Here is a 19,957-nt window from a genome sequence, read left to right as displayed (position 1 = left end):
TTAGGATGATAAAAGGTAGCTATGGAAAGCAGTTTAGGCTGAACTAGGAGACATGCAAAGCTCCTACTATACCACTGGTGTCATATGCACAAAATAATAAGAAAACACAATACACAAATATACTAAAAATAAAGGTACTTTCTTTTTATGACAATATTGTAGGAGGCTGGACTGGCTTGTAGTGAGTACCAAGGGGTACTTGCACCTTGCACCAGGCCCAGTTATCCATTATTAGTGTATAAGGTGTCTAGCAGCTTAGGCTGATAGATAATGGTAGCTTAGCAGAGCAGCTTAGGCTGAACTAGGAGACGTGTGAAGCTACTACAGTACCACTTAGTGTCATATGCACAATATCACAAGAAAACACAATACACAGTTATATTAAAAATAAAGGTACTTTATTTTTATGGCAATATGCCAAAGTATCTTAGAGTGTACCCTCAGTGAGAGGATAGGAAATATACACAAGATATATATACACAATAGCGAAAATATGCAGTATAGTCTTAGAAAACAGTGCAAACAATGTATAGTTACAATAGGATGCAATGGGGAAACATAGGGATAGGGGCAACACAAACCATGTACTCCAAAAGTGGAATGCGAACCACGAATGGACCCCAAACCTATGTGACCTTGTAGAGGGTCGCTGGGACTATTAGAAAAAAGTGAGAGTTAGAGAAATAACCCTCCCCAAGACCCTGAAAAGTGAGTACAAAGTGCACTAAAGTTCCCCTAAGGACAAAGAAGTCGTGTTAGAGGAATAATGCAGGAAAGACACAAACCAGCAATGCAACAACTGTGGATTTCCAATCTAGGGTACCTGTGGAACAAGGGGACCAAGTCCAAAAGTCACAAGCAAGTCGGAGATGGGCAGATGCCCAGGAGATGCCAGCTGCGGGTGCAAAGAAGCTTCTACTGGACAGAAGAAGCTGAGGTTTCTGCAAGAACAAAAAGGGCTAGAGACTTCCCCATTGGTGGACGGATCCCTCTCGCCTTGGAGAGTCGTGCAGAAGTGTTTTCCCACCAGAAGGACGCCAACAAGCCTTGCTAGTCGTAAATTGTGCGTTTGGCGTTTTTGGACGCTGCTGGGGTTCAGGAGAGACCAGGAGGTCGCAAATTGGACCTGAAGAGAGAGGGGACGTCGAGCAAGACAAAGAACCCTCACTGAAGCAGGTAGAACCCGGAGAAGTGCCAGAAACAGGCACTACGAGGATGTGTGAAACGGTGCTCGCCGAAGTTGCACAAAGGAGTCCCACGTCGCCGGAGACCAACTTAGAAAGTCGTGCAATGCAGGTTAGAGTGCCGTGGACCCAGGCTTGGCTGTGCACAAAGGATTTCCGCCGGAAGTGCACAGGGGCCGGAGTAGCTGCAAAGTCGCGGTTCCCAGCAATGCAGCCCAGCGAGGTGAGGCAAGGACTTACCTCCACCAAACTTGGGCTGAAGAGTCACTGGACTGTGGGGGTCACTTGGACAGAGTCGCTGGATTCGAGGGACCTCGCTCGTCGTGCTGAGAGGAGACCCAAGGGACCGGTAATGCAGCTTTTTGGTGCCTGCGGTTGCAGGGGGAAGATTCCGTCGACCCACGGGAGATTTCTTCGGAGCTTCTGGTGCAGAGGGGAGGCAGACTACCCCCACAGCATGCACAAGCAGGAAAACAGTCGAGAAGGCGGCAGGATCAGCGTTACAGAGTTGCAGTAGTCGTCTTTGCTACTATGTTGCAGGTTTGCAGGCTTCCAGCGCGGTCAGCAGTCGATTCCTTATCAGAAGGTGAAGAGAGAGATGCAGAGGAACTCGGATGAGCTCTTGCATTCGTTATCTAAAGAATTCCCCAAAGCAGAGACCCTAAATAGCCAGAAAAGGAGGTTTGGCTACCTAGGAAGGAGGATAGGCTAGCAACACAGGTAAGAGCCTATCAGGAGGAGTCTCTGACGTCACCTGCTGGCACTGGCCACTCAGAGCAGTCCAGTGTGCCAGCAGCACCTCTGTTTCCAAGATGACAGAGGTCTGGAGCACACTGGAGGAGCTCTGGGCACTTCCCCTGGGAGGTGCAGGTCAGGGGAGTGGTCACTCCCCTTTCCTTTGTCCAGTTTCGCGCCAGAGCAGGGCTGGGGGATCCTTGAACCGATGCAGACTGGCTTATGCAGCGATGGGCACCATCTGTGCCCATCAAAGCATTTCCAGAGGCTGGGGGAGGCTACTCCTCCCCAGCCCTGACACCTTTTTCCAAAGGGAGAGGGTGTAACACCCTCTCTCTGAGGAAGTCCTTTGTTCTGCCTTCCTGGGCCAAGCCTGGCTGAGGGCAGAAACCTGTCTGAGGGGTCTGTGCTAGAGACTCGGGGGATCATGGAATTGTCTCCCAAATGCCAGAATGGCATTGGGGTGACAATTCCATGATCTTAGACATGTTACATGGCCATGTTCGGAGTTACCATTGTGACGATATACATAGGTAGTGACCTATGTATAGTGCACACGTGTAATAGTGTCCCCGCACTCACAAACTCCGGGGAATTTGCCCTGAGCAATGTGGGGGCACCTTGGCTAGTGCCAGGGTGCCCTCACACTAAGTAACTTTGCACCTAACCTTTACCAGGTAAAGGTTAGACATATAGGTGACTTATAAGTTACTTAAGTGCAGTGTAAAATGGCTGTGAAATAACGTGGACGTTATTTCACTCAGGCTGCAGTGACAGGCCTGTGTAAGAATTGTCAGAGCTCCCTATGGGTGGCAAAAGAAATGCTGCAGCCCATAGGGATCTCCTGGAACCCCAATACCCTGGGTACCTTAGTACCATATACTAGGGAATTATAAGGGTGTTCCAGTAAGCCAATGTGAATTGGTGAAATTGGTCACTAGCCTGTTAGTGTCAATTTGTAAAGAGAGAGCATAACCACTGAGGTTCCGGTTAGCAGAGCCTTAGTGAGACAGTTAGGCATCACACAGGGAACACATACATATAGGTCACAAACTTATGAGCACTGGGGTCCTGGCTAGCAGGGTCCCAGTGACACATAACAAATATACTGAAAACATAGGGTTTTCACTATGAGCACTGGGCCCTGGCTAGCAGGATCCCAGTGAGACAGTGAAAACACCCTGACATATACTCACAAACAGGCCAAAAGTGGGGGTAACAAGGCTATAAAGAGGCTACTTTCTCACAGCCACCCATAGGGAGCCCATGCAAAGTGTTTGCAGGACTACCACTGTAGCCTGCATAAAAAGGTGCAAGCACCCTTTCACTGCCATTTCACACTGCACCAGGTCACTTATAAGTCACCCCTATGGCAGGCCTTCCAGCCCAGAGGGCATGGTGCAAAGTACCTGTGTGTGAGGGCACCCCTGCACTAGCAGAGGTGCCCCCATGACCCAGGCGCATGTTTCCAGACGTTGAGAGTGCGGGCCGCCATTTTATGCGTGTGCTGGGCGTAGGTCAATACCTCTGTCCAGCTACATAATGGTAACTCCGAATATGGTCATGTTTGTTATCAAACATGTTGGAATCATACCTTAATGCTTTTCCAAGCATTGGTAGTTTGATCCCATGCACTCTGGGGGCTCCTTAGAGGACCCTCAAGATTGCCATTCCAGCCTTCTGAAGTTTTCCAGGGAGCCCCAGCTGCTGCCATCTCACAGACAGGTTTCTGCCTTCCTGCTTCTTGATTGATCTGATCAAGCCCAGGAAGGCAGAACAAAGGATTTCCTATGGGAGAAGGGTGTTACAACCTCTCCCTTTGGAAATAGGTGTTACAGGCTTGGGAGGGGTAGCCTCCCCAAGCCGCTGGTAATGCTTTGAAGTGCACATTTGGTGCCCTCCTTGCATAAACCAGTCTACCCTGGTTCAGGGACCCCCAATCCCTGCTCTGGCACAAAACTGGACAAAGGAAAGGGGAGTGACCACTCTCCTGTCCATCACCACCTCAGGGGTGGTGCTCAAAGCTCCTCCAGAGGGTCCCTGGGTTTTGCCATCTTGGAAACAAGGTTGTTAGGGAACTCTGGGAACATCTGAGTGGCCAGAGGAGAGCCCCCTTCTGATATGTGAGCACCCGGCTAGGTGACCAATCCCCCTCTCAGGGCTATTTAGGGTCTCTCTCCTGAGTGTTTCCTAAGATTCTGATTGCAAGACTCCAGCAGGACTCCTCTGCATTCTCCACTTCGACTTCTCACTGAAGAAACTGTAACTGGACTCTCCAGGAACTCTACAAGCTACAACATAGAAGCAAGACGCCTTCTGCACCATTGTATCTTCAGCTCCTGCCAGCAATTGCAACTGGTTCCCGGTCGTGCATCCTCTGAGGACAGCCTGGTATCAGTCTGCATCAGAAGAGCGAAGGAATCTTCCTTGGGGTAAAGGAGTCACTCCCCCGCATCTGCAGGTACTATCTGCATCGAAGACTGGTGGTGTGGATCCCCTCTCCTGCTTAGCTGCATGGATCCTGCAACACGGGTGGTGGACTGAAGTGGTCCAGACGGTCTTCTCTTCCAGCTGTCCAACTTTGGTGGAGGTAAGAGCTTGCCTCCCCACACAAGACAGTACCCCAATGCACTCCGTATTTTGCAGCTGCCAAGGCTTCCACAAAGTTCTTCATGCATCTTGTAGCTCCCGCCCCCAGCACACTATCCTGTACCACACAACTTCCTGAGTGATTCTCTGGTGACGTGGGAGCCTTTGCTGTAGTGCTGCATGGGCCTCTTTTGCACCTTCTCTGTACCCATGCTGTGGGACTCCTGTGTGCACTGCCTGGTCTTCTGTGGGCTCTCTGAGTTGCTGAGAGCCCTCTTGGACTCCCCCTCCTGGGTAGAGTCCACCTGGTCCTTCCTGGTCCCGGGCAGCACAATTTTCTCCTAACCGTGAGACTTTGTGTTCCACGTCTCGTGGGTCGACTTCAGCGACGCAAACCAACTGCAATCTTCCATCCGGCGTGGGATATCATTTGCACCAACCAGGAATCCGACTCTGTCTTCTTGGGTGCAATTCTGACTGTTCTTCTTCACCGGTGGTTCCCCTTTTACACGTCCATCCAGGTTAGCAGGGGCTCTTCTTCTTCCTGGACTCTTCTGTGCTTCTTGGACTTGGTCCCCTTCTTCCACAGGTCTTCTTGTCCAGGAATCCACTGTTGATGTCTTGCAGTCTCTTCTGGTTCTTGCATAATCCTGTTTCTCGTTTCTGTGTGTACTTTGGGAAAGTTACTGTACTTTACTCCTACTTTCCTGAGGACTGGGGTGAGTTCTAGTACTTACCTTCGGGGTTTTCTAGTACTCCCAGCTCCCCTCTAAACACTAGACTTGCCTAGGGGGGGGGGGACCAACATTCACATTCCACTTTCTTAGTATATGGTTTGTGCTTCCCCAGGCCCATTTTTGACTATTGTGATTTTCCATAATTGCACTGTTTTCTATTTGTGTGCCTATTTCTGCATACTAGTGTATATTTTTGTGTATTATTTATCTCCTAAGGGAGTCTCTATGGTATTTTTGATATGTGTGTCACCAAAATAAAGTACCTTTATTTTTGTAACACAGAGTATTTTATTTCATGTGTGTGAGTACTGTGTGACTACAGTGGTATTGCATGAGCTTTGCACGTCTCCTAGATAAGCCTTCGGTGCTCATCCACAGCTACCTCTAGAGTGCCTGGCTTCTAGACACTGACTATGCTACACTAATAAGGGATACCTGGACCTGGTATAAGGTGTAAGTACCATAGGTACCCACCACACACCAGGCCAGCCTCCTATAGACATCAGGTCTGATTGTGAGCCCTATGATCCAGTTAAATACAAACCCTTTCAGCAGGAAGGTGAATATTAATTGATGATGGGTTTGTGAAGGCTACTGACATGTCTGTCCAGAAATCTGTTTATAAGGCCATGGCTCTTCAGCCCATTGCTTACCAGATAGATCATTTGGCCAAAAAGAAGAAGAAATCGGCCTTCCTCCCCCCTCACGAGAATCCTACTAAGACACAGAGCTGGCCTCATGCTCAGGCCCTGGCTCATCTCTCCCAGGATTGTCTGGGAGACCACAGGTACAGTATCCATGACCCAACTCTACCTCCTCAGAAACTTCCCAAGTTGATTTTGGTCACTGACTCTAGCTTCTCGCATTCTACTCACTCCAAACCCCCCTACGACACCTAAGAAGAGCCATAAGCAATCCTGTGATCTCCCCTGGGGTTATTGCCTGGGCCTAGAAACTCTAACCCTTTTCAATTTGCACCTGAGAATATCATCCACCCATGGTCCTCAGACAGGTCTCCTGACCCTGGCAATGGCGGAGTACATGCAGCATCGTCTGGGAAAAAGGTTTGACAGAGAGGTTCATAATAGGCTACATGCCGAATGCCCTAGACCTGACCTTCCAGGCAAAACAGTCTTTACCCCTGACATAGACCCCAGCATACTAACCTTCTTGAAGACATATGCTAGGGTTTCCCAAAAAGCGCATCAACAGGGCATGGAAAGAGAATCAAGAGAAACTCCTAAACTGATCTGTCATCTTAGCAAAAAGTTTGGAAATGGCTTTCCTGGCACAAGAGACTGGCTCCATGATAGACACAGAGAACCTGGCAGGTTGGTCACAGCGGGCAGCATGCCTCCTCAGAAACACCAATTACGCCATCTCTTCGGAGCGCAGTCAGTCCCTGCTTATGCACTTCGGTTTCTTTTGATACTGGTCCCAATGCTGACTGCCTTCTCTTTGGGGAGAAATTTAGCAAGGACATTGGCAAGTTTGTGAATATCTTCATGGCCCTTGATAAAGCTAAGTTGTCTCTTAAGAAAGTTTTCCAAACAAATCTTTTTGCCTGGACTGGGTGAAGTAGAGGCCGTTTGCCAGGCCAAGGTTCTTTTCAAGGCTCCCCTCATGGATATGATTATTGCAGGGTAAGAGGTTGGCAAGACAGCACCAGAAGTGCAGGCTTCTTGGGATCAGGGCGTATTTCACCAGGAGCAGACAGAGCAGAGAGTCCTACAAAGGGTACTTCCAGATCACATCATCTTCTGGTTTCTCTGGTAACCATTATTCCTTTAGCTCATTTGCGCTTAGGAGGCAGAACACAACTGTTTGTTCACAACTGGCAAAATCTCTCTCACGACCCCTGGGTTCTGAAGATGGTTATGGGGTTCTATTTATAACTATTGGGTTCTCCTTTGCAACTGACTCCCCCTTGTCCTCTTCTTTTTTCCCCAACAAGAAATGACCTTCGTAGATTCAGAGATTTACAAGCTCCTTTGCAAAGGTACGATCACCCTTTCCTTTCCTCACCCCAGGGGCATCTGTAGTACGATTTTCCTTATCCAGGGGAAGGTCACGTCTGATTTTAAACCTCAGGGATTTCAATCACTGGGTGGCCTATAGGCATTTTAAAATGGAAGGGATCCATTTGCCTCTGTATCTATTGATGGAGGGCAATTGGATGGTCGACGCTTATCTTACAGTACCGATCTTTCCACCTCACAGACAGTTTCTGCAATTGTGCCAGATGTGGAGAGATCTTCACTAGAGGTCGTTGGGGTCCCCACACATTGGGACTTCACATAAATTGCCTAGAGCTGTTGTCTGGTTCTTTCACTATTCAAACTCTCTCTGCCCGGAAGAACAACTGTTGTCTCCTCCTCCGGATGGACAACATCTCAACAGTCAGGTGTACAACAAACTTGGGGGCACCAAGTCCAGGTTGTCAGCAAAGATCACCACGGACTCTTAGACCTCCATCTCCAACCTTGACAGATAAAGAAGCAGATATAGCCACGAGGAGCTACACTGCAGCAGAATGATAGAAAGAGAACCAGCCATACACCCAAGGAGCTACACTGCAGCAGAATGAATGAAACAGAAGCAGTCAAACTCACAAGGAGCTACACTGCAGCAGAATGACAGGAACAGGAGCAGACTCAGCCACGAGGTGATACACTCCAGCAGAATGACAGATACAGAAGCAGACAAAGGCACGAGGAGCTACACTGCAACAGAATGATAGAAATAGAAGCAGGCATACCCTCGAGGAGCTACACAGCAGCAGAATGACAGGAACAGGGACAGACTTAGCCACAAGGAGCTAGACTGCAGCAGAATAACAGATACAGAAGCAGTCGCAGCCACGAGGAGCTACACTGCAGCAGCATGATAGAAACAGGAGCAGTCATACCCTCGAGCAGCTACACAGCAGCAGAATGACAGGAACAGGAGCAGACTCAGCCACGAGGAGCTACACTCCAGCAGAATGACAGATACAGAAGCAGACATAGGCACGAGGAGCTACACTGCAACAGAATGATAGAAATAGAAGCAGGCATACCCTCGAGGAGCTACACAGCAGCAGAATGACAGGAACAGGGACAGACTTAGCCACAAGGAGCTACACTGCAGCAGAATAACAGATACAGAAGCAGTCGCAGCCACGAGGAGCTACACTGCAGCAGCATGATAGAAACAGGAGCAGTCATACCCTCGAGCAGCTACACAGCAGCAGAATGACAGGAACAGGAGCAGACTCAGCCACGAGGAGCTACACTGCAGCTGAATAACAGATACACAAGCAGTCGCAGCCACGAGGAGCTAGACTGCAGCAGAATGACAGGAACAGGAGCAGACATAGCCACGAGGAGCTACACTGCAGCAGCATGATAGAAACAGGAGCAGTCATAACCTCGAGGAGTTACACAGCAACAGAATGACAGGAACAGGAGCAGACATAGCCACTAGGAGCTACACAGCAGCAGAATGACTGGAGCAGTCACAGCCACGAGGAGCTACACTGCAGTAGAATGACAGGAACAGGAGCAGACTTAGCCACGAGGAGCTTCACTCCAGCAGCATGATAGAAACTGGAGCAGTCATACCCTCGAGGAGCTACACAGCAGCAGAATGACAGAAACAAGAACAGACTTAGCCACGAGGAGCTACACTGCAGCAGAATAACAGATACAGAAGCAGTCGCAGCCACGAGGAGCTACACAGCAGCAGAATGATAGATACAGAAGCAGCTATAGCCACGAGGAGCTACACAGCAGCAGAATGACAGGAACAGGAGCAGATATAGCCACTAGGAGCTACACTGCAGCAGAATGACAGGAGCAGACTTTGCCACGAGGAGCTACACTGCAGCAGAATAACAGAAACAGGAGAAGTCAAACCCTCGAGGAGCTACACAGCAGCAGAATGACAGGAACAGGAGCAGATATAGCCACGAGGAGCTACACCGCAGCAGAAACACAGGAGCAGACTTAGCCACGAGGAGCTACACTGCAGCAGAATGACAGAAACAGGAGCAGTCATACCCTCGAGGAGCTACACAGCAGCAGAATGACAGGAACAGGAGCAGACTCAGCCATGAGGTCCTACACTCCAGCAGAATGACAGATACAGAAGCAGCTATAGCCACGTGGAGCTACACTGCAGCAGAACGATAGGTACAGAAGCAGATATAGCCATGAGGAGCTACACAGCAGCAGAATGACAGGAGCAGACTTAGCCACGAGGAGCTACACTGCAGCAGAATGACAGAAATGGACTTAAAAAAATCCATGGGTCTCCACTCCTCAGCTGTGGTTATTCACACTTTGTGTCACTAGAAGCCACTATCAGGATGCAAGATGTGGAATTTCAGAGCACTGTGAAGGTGTCAGGGAGAAACATTTCATTTAGTTCTGGAACATTCTGAGGAAATACAGCTCCAGACTCTCCCAAAAGCAGAATCTGCCACTTTTACCCACCAGGGTCAGAGGCATCTGAAGACTCAGAGCTGCCTCGTGGGGGTTGGAGATACTAAAGGGCTGTGGAGGCCTTTTAAAAACCTATTTCTGTCACTCACAGCTTCAACTAGACCATCAATTGTAAATGTTGATGCCCCTATATCAGAAAATAAAGGGGCAGTGGGCACCGATGCCAATGTCATTTGCTGCATCTTCATACATGAAAGGATGCAGGCAAAAAGTGTGACCTTGAACCCAAGTTTTTCAATTCCAGTTCTGGATGAAGGACTTGGTCCAATATCATATTTCACATGAAGAGTGATCCCCCCTAAGGAGGGCTCGAGAGAGACCCTGCACATTAGGGCAGCTGTCCCTTTAAACTCCCCTGAGGTTGAAACTCTGTAAATGGAGCAATTCAAGACTTAATTAAATTAGCCTGATTGTCTCCTTCCCAGGCTATTAACAGCAGTTAATTTCAAGCCTTCCAGTTATGGACCCATGCCATGGCGTATAAGGAAAAGGTGTATTAATAGCAGTTAATGCCTGGCAGCCAATGGCCAATAATGAGCCACGCTTGGAACTGGTGACGGCCAAGAGCATCAGCCAGTGCGAGCAGAGTTGCCCAGAGTTCTACTTTTGTAAAAATGTACCAGTCTCAGGCTGCAGCGGAGCTCAGAGAAAAGTCTGAGGTGTGGTGGAAGGTTTACATAGGGCTTGCAAAGCTGAAACACATGACAAGAAGCAAGGGGCCATATATACAAGAAAGTGGCGCATCACTAGTGAGGCCCCCTTGCGTCTTCTAACGCCACCATGGTAGTGCCATATACCAAGGCGCATGTTAGGGGCAATAGCGTAATTTTTTTTACGCTATTGTAATGTTATCCTGGATTAGCGTAAAACAAATGATACTAATCCAGTCTAGTGTTAAGAGACCCATTGAAATCAATGGGAGCCTCATGCTAACGCCTGCTTTAAGCAGGCGTTAAAAATGACGCTAGAAATGGCGCAAAGGAACCTTGTAGATTCCATTGCGTCATTTTTTGTGACCCTCTAACAAGGAACGGCCCCCCTTTGCATACATCATACAAAGGGAATGCCACCTTATAAATATGGCGCTATGGTAGTGGCCTGTTAGCATCAAATTATTGGCACAAATTCTGGAGCAAATGTGGCGCTGAGGGGGCGCAAGGGCCCATGGTGCCATCAGTAGTTTCATCCCAAAGGTAACCTTAGCAAATATGGAATCTTCACCATATGTCACAAACATTTTAAATACACACTTCACAGGGTGAGTTTGTTTTTACCCCAAAATGTACAACCTCCAGTACATGCGACTAGCACCGAGACGATCACACCAGTAAGAAAGTTACACCTGGTGTAAAAATATCCAAAGATAAATATCAAATGTACTACAAACTTTAGGACGTGGCCTGAGCATCAAACTGCGTCTCTGCTCCAGCAACCTATAAATAAACCTAGAGAAAGACTTCTTTACTGCAGATAGCGGTACTCACCTACACCTTAACAAAGACTTTTTTACTACAGACAGCGGTACTCACCTACACCTTAACAAAGACGTCTTTACTACAAACAGCGGTACTCACCTACACATTAACAAAGACTTCTTTACTACAGAGAGCGGTATTCACCCACACATTAACAAAGACTTCTTTACTACAGAGAGCGGTACTCCCCTACGCCTTAACAAATACTTCTTTACTACAGATATCGGTACTCACCTACACCTTAACAAATACTTTTTTACTACAGAGAGCGGTACTCACCTACCCCTTAACAAAGACTTATTTACTACAGAGAGCTGTACTCACCTACGCCTTAACAAAGACTTCTTTACTACAGAGAGCAGTGTTCACCCACACCTTAACAAAGAGTTCTTTACTATAGATAGCGGTACTCACCTACGCCTTAACAAAGACATCTTTACTGCAGATAGAGGTACTCACCTACACCTTAACAAAGACTTCTTTGACCACATATGGCGGTACTCACCCATACCTTATCAAAGACCTCTTTACTATAGAGAGTAGTACTCACCTATGCCTTAACAAAGACTTCTTTCCTGCAGATAGCGGTATTCACCCACACCTTAACAAAGACTTATTTACTGCAGAGAGCGGTACTCACCTACACCTTAACAAAGACTTCTTTACTGCAGATAGCGGTACTCACCTACGCCTTAACAAAGACTTCTTTACTACAGAGAGCGGTACTCACCTACACCTTAACAAAGGCTTCTTTACTACAGAGAGCAGTATTCACCAACACCTTAACAAAGACTTCTGTACTACAGAGAGCGGTACTCACCTACGCCTTAAGAAAGACTTCTTTACTACAGAGAGCGGTACTCACCCACACCTTAACAAAGACTTCTTTACTACAGATATCGGTACTCACCTACGCCTTAACAAAGACTTCTTTACTACAGAGAGCTGTACTAACCTACGCCTTAACAAAGACTTCTTTACTACAGAGAGCAGTATTCACCCACACCTTAACAAAGAGTTCTTTACTATAGATAGCTGTACTCACCTACGCCTTAACAAAGACTTCTTTACTACAGAGAGCGGTACTCACCTACACCTTAACAAAGACTTCTTTACTACAGAGAGCAGTATTCACCAACACCTTAACAAAGACTTCTGTACTACAGAGAGCAGTACTCACCCACACCTTAACAAAGACTTCTGTTACTACAGAGAGCGGTACTCACCTAAACCTTAACAAAGACTTCTGTTACTACAGAGAGCAGTATTCACCAACACCTTAACAAAGACTTCTGTACTACAGAGAGCAGTACTCACCCACACCTTAACAAAGACTTCTGTTACTACAGAGAGCCGTACTCACCTACACCTTAACAAATACTTTTTTACTACAGAGAGCGGTACTCACCTACGCCTTAATAAAGACTTCTTTACTACAAAGAGCTGTACTAACCTACGCCTTAACAAAGACTTCTTTACTACAGAGAGCAGTATTCACCCACACCTTAACAAAGAGTTCTTTACTATAGATAGCGGTGCTCACCTACGCCTTAACAAAGACTTCATTACTACAGAGAGCGGTACTCACCTACACCTTAACAAAGACTTCTTTACTACAGAGAGCAGTATTCACCAACACCTTAACAAAGACTTCTGTACTACAGAGAGCAGTACTCACCCACACCTTAACAAAGACTTCTGTTACTACAGAGAGCGGTACTCACCTAAACCTTAACAAAGACTTCTGTTACTACAGAGAGCAGTATTCACTAACACCTTAACAAAGACTTCTGTACTACAGAGAGCGGTACTCACCTACGCCTTAACAAAGACTTCTTTACTATAGAGAGTAGTACTCACCTACGCCTTAACAAAGACTTCTTTACTACAGAGAGCGGTATTCACCCACACCTTAACAAAGACTTCTTTACTACAGAGAGCGGTACTCATCCACGCCTTAACAAAGAGTTCTTTACTACAGAGAGCAGTACTCACCTACGCCTTAACAAAGACTTCTTTACTACAGAGAGCGGTACTCACCTACACCTTAACAAAGGATTCTTTACTACAGTGAGCAGTATTCACCAACACCTTAACAAAGACTTCTGTACTACAGAGAGTGGTACTCACCTACGCCTTAACAAATACTTCTTTACTACAGAGAGCGGTACTCACCCACACCTTAACAAAGACTTCTTTACTACAGATATCAGTACTCACCTACGCCTTAACAAAGACTTCTTTACTACAGATATCGGTACTCACCTACGGCTTAACACAGACTTCCTTACTACAGAGAGCGGTACTCACCTACACCTTACAAATACTTCTTTACTATAGAGAGCTGTACTCACCCACACCTTAACAAAGACTTCTTTACTACAGAGAGCGGTACTCACCCACATCTTAACAAAGACATCTTTACTACAGAGAGTGGTACTCACCCACACCTTAAAAAAAGTCTTATTTACTACAGAGAGTGGTACTCACCTACGCCTTAACAAAGAGTTCTTTACTACATAGAGCGGTATTCACCCACACATTAACAAAGACTGCTTTACTACAGAGAGCGGTACTCACCCACATCTTAACAAAGACGTCTTTACTACAGACACCGGTACTCACCCACACCTCAAAAAAGACTTCTTTTACCACAGACAGAGCGGTACTCACCGGCACCTTAACAAACACTTCTTTACTACAGATAGCGGTACGCAGTACTCAACAAACCCTAAACAAAGACTTCTTTACTACAGAGAGTGGTAATCACCTATGCTTTAACAAGGACTTCTTTACTACAGATAGCGGTACTCACCTACACCTTAACAAAGACTTCTTTACTACAGAGAGCGGTGCTCACCTACACCTTAACAAAGACTTCTGTACTACAGATAGCGGTACTCACCTAGACTTAACAAAGACTTCTTTACCTGCAGAGAGAGGTACTCACCTACACCTTGACAAAGACTTCTTTACTACAGAGAGTGGTACTCACCGGCACCTTAACAAAGACTTCTTTACTGCAGATAGTGGTACTCACCTACACCTTAACAAAGACCTCTTTACTACATAGAGTGGTACTCACCTGCACCTTTACAAAGACTTCTTTTACCACATATAGCGGTACTCACACATACCTTAACAAAGACTTCTTTACTACAGACAGCGGTACTCACCCACACATTAACAAAGACTGCTTTACTACAGAGAGCGGTACTCACCCACATCTTAACAAAGACATCTTTACTACAGACACCTGTACTCACCCACACCTCAAAAAAGACTTCTTTTACCACAGACAGAGCAGTACTCACCGGCACCTTAACGAACACTTCTTTACTACAGATAGCGATACGCGTTACTCAACAAACCCTAAACAAAGACTTCTTTACTACAGAGAGCGGTAATCACCTATGCCTTAACAAGGACTTCTTTACTAAAGATTGTGGTACTCACCTACACCTTAACAAAGTCTTCTTTACTACAGAGAGTGGTACTCACCTACACCTTAACAAAGACTTCTTTACTACAGATAGCGGTACTCACCTACGACTTAACAAAGACTACTTTATTACAGAGAGTGGTACTCACCTACATCTTGACAAAGGCTTCTTTACTACAGAGAGTGGTACTCACCGGCACCTTAACAAAAACTTCTTTACTGCAGATAGTGGTACTCACCTACACCTTAACAAAGACCTCTTTACTACAGAGAGTGGTACTCACCTGCACCTTTACAAAGACTTCTTTTACCACATATAGCGGTACTCACCCACACCTTAACAAACACTTCTTTACTGCAGATAGCAGTACTCACCCATACCTTAATAAAGACTTCTTTACTGCAGAGAAGGGTACTCACCCACACCTTAACAAAGACTTCTTTTAACATAGAGAGAGCGGTACTCACCTGCTCCTTAACCAACACTGCTTTACTACAGAGAGCGGTACTCACCCACACCTTAACAAAGACTTCTTTACTACAGAGAGCAGTACTCACCCACACCTTAATAAAGAGTTCTTTACTACAGAGAGCGGTACTCACCCACACCTTAACAAAGAGTTCTTTACTACAGAGAGCGGTACTCACCCACACATTAACAAAGACTTGTTTACTACAGAGCGGTACTCACCCACACCTTAACAAACACTTCTTTACTACAGAGAGCGGTATTCACCCACACATTAAGAAAGACTTCTTTACTACAGAGAGCTGTACTCACCCACACCTTAACAAAGACTTCTTTACTACAGAGAGCTGTACTCACCTACGCCTTCTCAAAGACTTCCTTACTACAGAGAGAGGTACTCACCCACACTGTAACAAAGACTTCTATACTACAGACAGCGGTATTCACCCACACCTTAACAAAGACTTCTTTACTACAGAGAGCGGTATTCACCCACACATTAAGAAAGACTTCTTTACTACAGACAGCGGTACTCACCCACACCTTCTGTGTGTCCAAGTACAGTTGTTTCTGGTGCGTCTGGAGTTACCGTATTTATACACAGCCTTATGTGAGCCCATCCTTACGCAAACAACCCCTGGATGTCTGGGTGGTGACGAGGGCGATCACAGAGCCATTTCCTGGATTTGCATATTCAACAACTTCTTAGGAAATTCATTTCCTTCAGAGGGAGCGTTGGAATTTCAGATATTTGCCGCCTACACGAGGAGCTATGGAGGCAGAGGGTGGGTCTGAGCAGTCAGTGCTGGCAAGGACTTGGTGTAAACCACAGAGGTGGGTGAGCCAACAGAGTAGCAGGGAGAGCCAAGCTGAACCCAGTGCTTAATTTGTGGCGGTGTTTTCTAGGGTTCAGCACCAGCACTTATTTCTAAACACCGGCACCTAGAATAGGATTATTATGGGATTACACTACTTGGTGGCGTTGTGTGTATCTTCATTAGCTGAGTACATCAGCACAGGGTCCATTTAAAATGGTAAATGTAGCTGGTACTCAGCACAGTGGCAGGGTTCTTGGCGGTGCCAGCCGGAGTGGACTCCTTTGAAGTTCCTTGGGTCCTGGCACTTATTTGTTTGTTTTTTTGTTTTTACAAATTAAGCACTGGCCGAACCAGTAAAATATTCGGAAAGTAAACCTTGCACAAGGTATCCTGTAAACACAGAACAAGCAAGTTTCACATTTCCAAAATGTTTTCCTTGTAACGTGGGAGCCTTTCACTTTAGTGCTCGAGTTTCTACCGCTGAACTCGGTGTTTTTTGTTAAAAGTGATAATTTATGAAAATGAATTTAGACACATTGATGCAAATCAGGTGTCATCTGCCTTCTGTGTGTAGCTCACGTACAACAGAGTATGTGCTTCAAGGCGCTGTCAAATGCGCTGAAGGGAGCAGAGTAAAATAGAATAATTGCCTAATATCACACAGTTTGTCCAGCTGAGGCGAGAAATGAGCTATGATTCTTGTTGGAGGAGCAGCGTATTTTCCTACAGTTTGCTGAAACAATATGCAGATTACAGAGAGGTGTACTGCAAGACAAGTTATTTGGAAAAACACACATTGGACTGTTTCATGGACTACACTTTGTAGCCAAACACTTTGGGGCTATTTTCAGTCTTTTTGAAGTTGATTATTTTTAAATAAACAGAAAGGATTCTTTATGGAAGCACCATTGATTAGGACACGTGTATGAGGGGTATTTAAAGGAGAAATCGTTACGAAATGAGACTAGAAATCACAGAGTACTTACGACGATATAGGTAGTTATTTTGTGAAAACGGAGGGAGTTTAGTGAACATTCCAGTTCTCACTTACATATCATTTTATATCAGTTTCCAGAAAGTCTAAAGACAAAAAGGGGTGGTTACACTGAGATATCCTGAGGGTGCCTCCCCGAGTGATGAAGTTACTCGCAGGGGGGCTCATTTACAGGCCTCCGTGCATCGAGGGGAACTTCACTGTTAGCGATGCTTGGGCGGCACACACTGCAGGGCCGTAGCTACAAGGCCACGTAAAGCCACCCTGCCTTGCTTTTCATGACCTTGCAAATATTGACCGAGGCAACACCGCGAAAGTCACTGCGTTGCCTCACTCTGCGACAGGAAAGGTGGCATGCGCGTTGCGGTGGGTGTTGCCACATAACAGGAAACGGCTTTTAGGACCAGCCAGAGCCACGCAGGCCCTAAGGACACAAGCGTTACCACGCTTGCCCTTAACCACGCATCCGTCTGAACCACGCAAATGCGTAGTTAAGGCACCATGTATTTTGGGTGGCAGCCGAGTAAGTCGGGCTGAGGCGGGTGAGGGGATTTTTAAGGACAGGGTTAAGTAGGTTTGAGAGTTTAGGGCAGGGGTGTTGGGTCGGGGTAGTTTTAAGGGCAGGGTGGGGGATTTTTTAGGACAGGGTAGGTTTTACGGTTTAGGGCCGGAGGTCTGGTTAATTTTAAGGACAGGGAAGGGTAGATTTTAGGACAGGGCAGGGTAGCTTTTAGAGTTGGGTAGCTTGTAGGGTTCAGGGCAGGGTAGTTTTTAGGGCAGGGTAGGTTTTAGGGTTTAGAGTAGGGGTCGGATAGTTTTTAGCACAGGGTGGGGTAGTTTTGAGAACAGGGTAGGTTTTAGGGTTTAGAGCGGGGGTTGAGATAGCTCTTAGGACAGGGCAAATTATGTTTTAGGGCAGGGCAGTGTACCTTTAGGCTTAGGGGCGGGGCGGTGGTCGAGGTGGTTTTTTGGACAGGGTGGGTGGCTTTCAGAGTTCAGGGAGGGGATGGGGGCTCTGTAGTTTTTAGGACAGGGCAGGGTGGGTTTTAGGACAGGGCATGGTAGCTTTTAGGGTTTAGGGTGGGGGAGTGCGGTTGGGGATGTTTTTAGGATAGGGTGGGTTAGCTTTTAGGACAGGGTAGCTTTTAGGGTTCAGGGTGGGGGCGGGTTGGGGATAGTTTAAGAACAGGGTGGGGTAGGCTTTAGGGTTAAGAGTGGGAGTGGGGCATGGGGGTAGAGTTTCGGACAGGGTGGGGGAGCTTTTAGGACAGTGTAGGTTTTAGGGTTCAGGGCGGGGCCTGGGTAGTTTTTAGGACAGGGCAGGGTAGGTTTTAGGACAGGGCAGGGTAACGTTTAGGATTTAGGGAGGAGTGGGGTGGTTGGGGTGGATTTTAGGACAGGGTGGGGATTGTTTTAGGGTTCAGGGCTGGGTCAGGAAGTTGGGGTTGTTTTTGGAACAGGGCAGGGTATGTTTTAGGGCGGGGCATGTTAGCTTTTAGGGTTTACGGTGGGGCTGAGGATTGGGGTAGTTTTTGGGACAAGGCAGGGTAGGTTTTAGGATTTAGGGTGGGGGTTCGGGGTAGTTGTTAGGACAGGGTGGGGTAGTTTTTAGGACAGGATAGGGATTAGGGCCTGGGGCGGAGGGTTGGGGTAGTTTCTAGGGCAGGGTAGGATTTAGGGTTTAGGGCAGGGGGCCCTGGTAATTTTTAGGACAGGGTGGGGAGCTTTTAGGACAGGGTAGGTTTTATGGTGGGATGGGGGTGGAGGTTGTTTTTAGGACGGGGTGGGGTAGACAGCCTGGCGACAGGGCCAGAGAGGGCAATCTTGCCACCAAACTGATTTTACCATGGGTGTATAGCCTTCAGGTAGCCACACCTTTAGGATGGGCTACCAAGCTCCTGACGACCAAGGAAAAGGTTGTGCCATCTTGAAAGGGACACAAATGTGGCTTTCTGGGATAGCCAGATGCCACACATCACAAGAACTTTGTCACTAGGTAAGAGGGGACCCAGTAGCCCATTGGCTAGTGACCGTGTGGTACCTTCAGGGGTCTTTCCTGGGACAAATATGGCATCCCTGGCACCCTAACCCTCATATCACGCTGGAATCAGAGAGAGTACCGAAGGACTACTCCCCTGCCCTTAGACCCAAAGAGAGGCTGTAAGCTCAGAAGGACTACATCTGCTGCACTCTAGGCTACCAAAGATTGGACTGTCTACGGCTCCTGGCTCAGGGAAGGGTTGATGTCTGACATCCAGCAACAGCAGGGACTCCAAGGATCCCTCAGCTGATGTCCTGGAACCAGCTCCAGGGACACAAGAGCTGGAGTTACCCTAGTTGCAAAGTTGGTAGCCTCTGCAAGAGTTGTGCCTCTACCAGCTGCTGAGCACCCAAAAGTACAAATCCGAGATAGCCTAAACCTGCACCCAAAGGACACTAGCACCCACTAATGGATTTTGCTCCAACCTTGGTAGAGACTGACCAGTAGTCCAGGATTGGCTGGCCGGCTACTGCAACAAAGAGGACTTTGAGGGACACTGACTTCTATGGCGAAGAATGTCCCACTTCATCTGTGGACCAAGGAATCTCACGAGGGCCCCCGTCGACCACACCACAATTGGAGCATCCTTGGTGCATCTTTTGCCTGTATCCCTCAGCATCTGGACCACTCCATTGATATCTATGGCGGTTTTCCTGTAAAGTTTGGATCTTGCCTTAAACGCTCTGGTGGCCTGGTAACTGTACAAAAGTATTCATTTTGGCTCCCTAGGCCGTAGTCCTGCCAGGATTGGTCACCCAACTTGGACTGGAGTTGCAGAACTAACTTTAACAAATTTAACAAAAGTCTCCAAACTTTTGGTTGACCAGTGCTTGTTCTTGGATCATATACACATTATTTATTGCTTCTAAAATCTATATCTCTAGAACCATCTATTAGATTTTGATGCTTAATGTCTCAAAATTGTCACCTTTCCTGTCGTGTGACTTTTGTATTATGTTGTTTAATACTGTTAAATACTTTGCACATTG

The 19,957-nt window shown here is 47.0% G+C and overlaps 1 protein-coding gene across 1 annotated transcript in view; it reads right to left on the bottom strand.

Moving 5' to 3' along the window:
* Positions 1–15,744, bottom strand: part of LOC138253962 (endonuclease domain-containing 1 protein-like) — a 105,379-nt gene extending 89,635 nt beyond the window's left edge. The window contains exon 1 of the mRNA XM_069205807.1: positions 15,653–15,744. The gene's annotated coding sequence lies outside the window, so the exon portion shown is untranslated. The remainder of the gene's footprint in view (positions 1–15,652) is intronic.
* Positions 15,745–19,957: the final 4,213 nt, after the last annotated feature.

The sequence above is a fragment of the Pleurodeles waltl genome, chromosome 1_1 (genome assembly GCF_031143425.1).
Source record: "Pleurodeles waltl isolate 20211129_DDA chromosome 1_1, aPleWal1.hap1.20221129, whole genome shotgun sequence".
In the NCBI taxonomy this organism is placed as follows: domain Eukaryota; kingdom Metazoa; phylum Chordata; class Amphibia; order Caudata; family Salamandridae; genus Pleurodeles; species Pleurodeles waltl.
The sequence above is the reverse complement of the archived record's forward strand: the minus strand, read 5'-3'. Positions and strand labels throughout refer to the sequence as shown.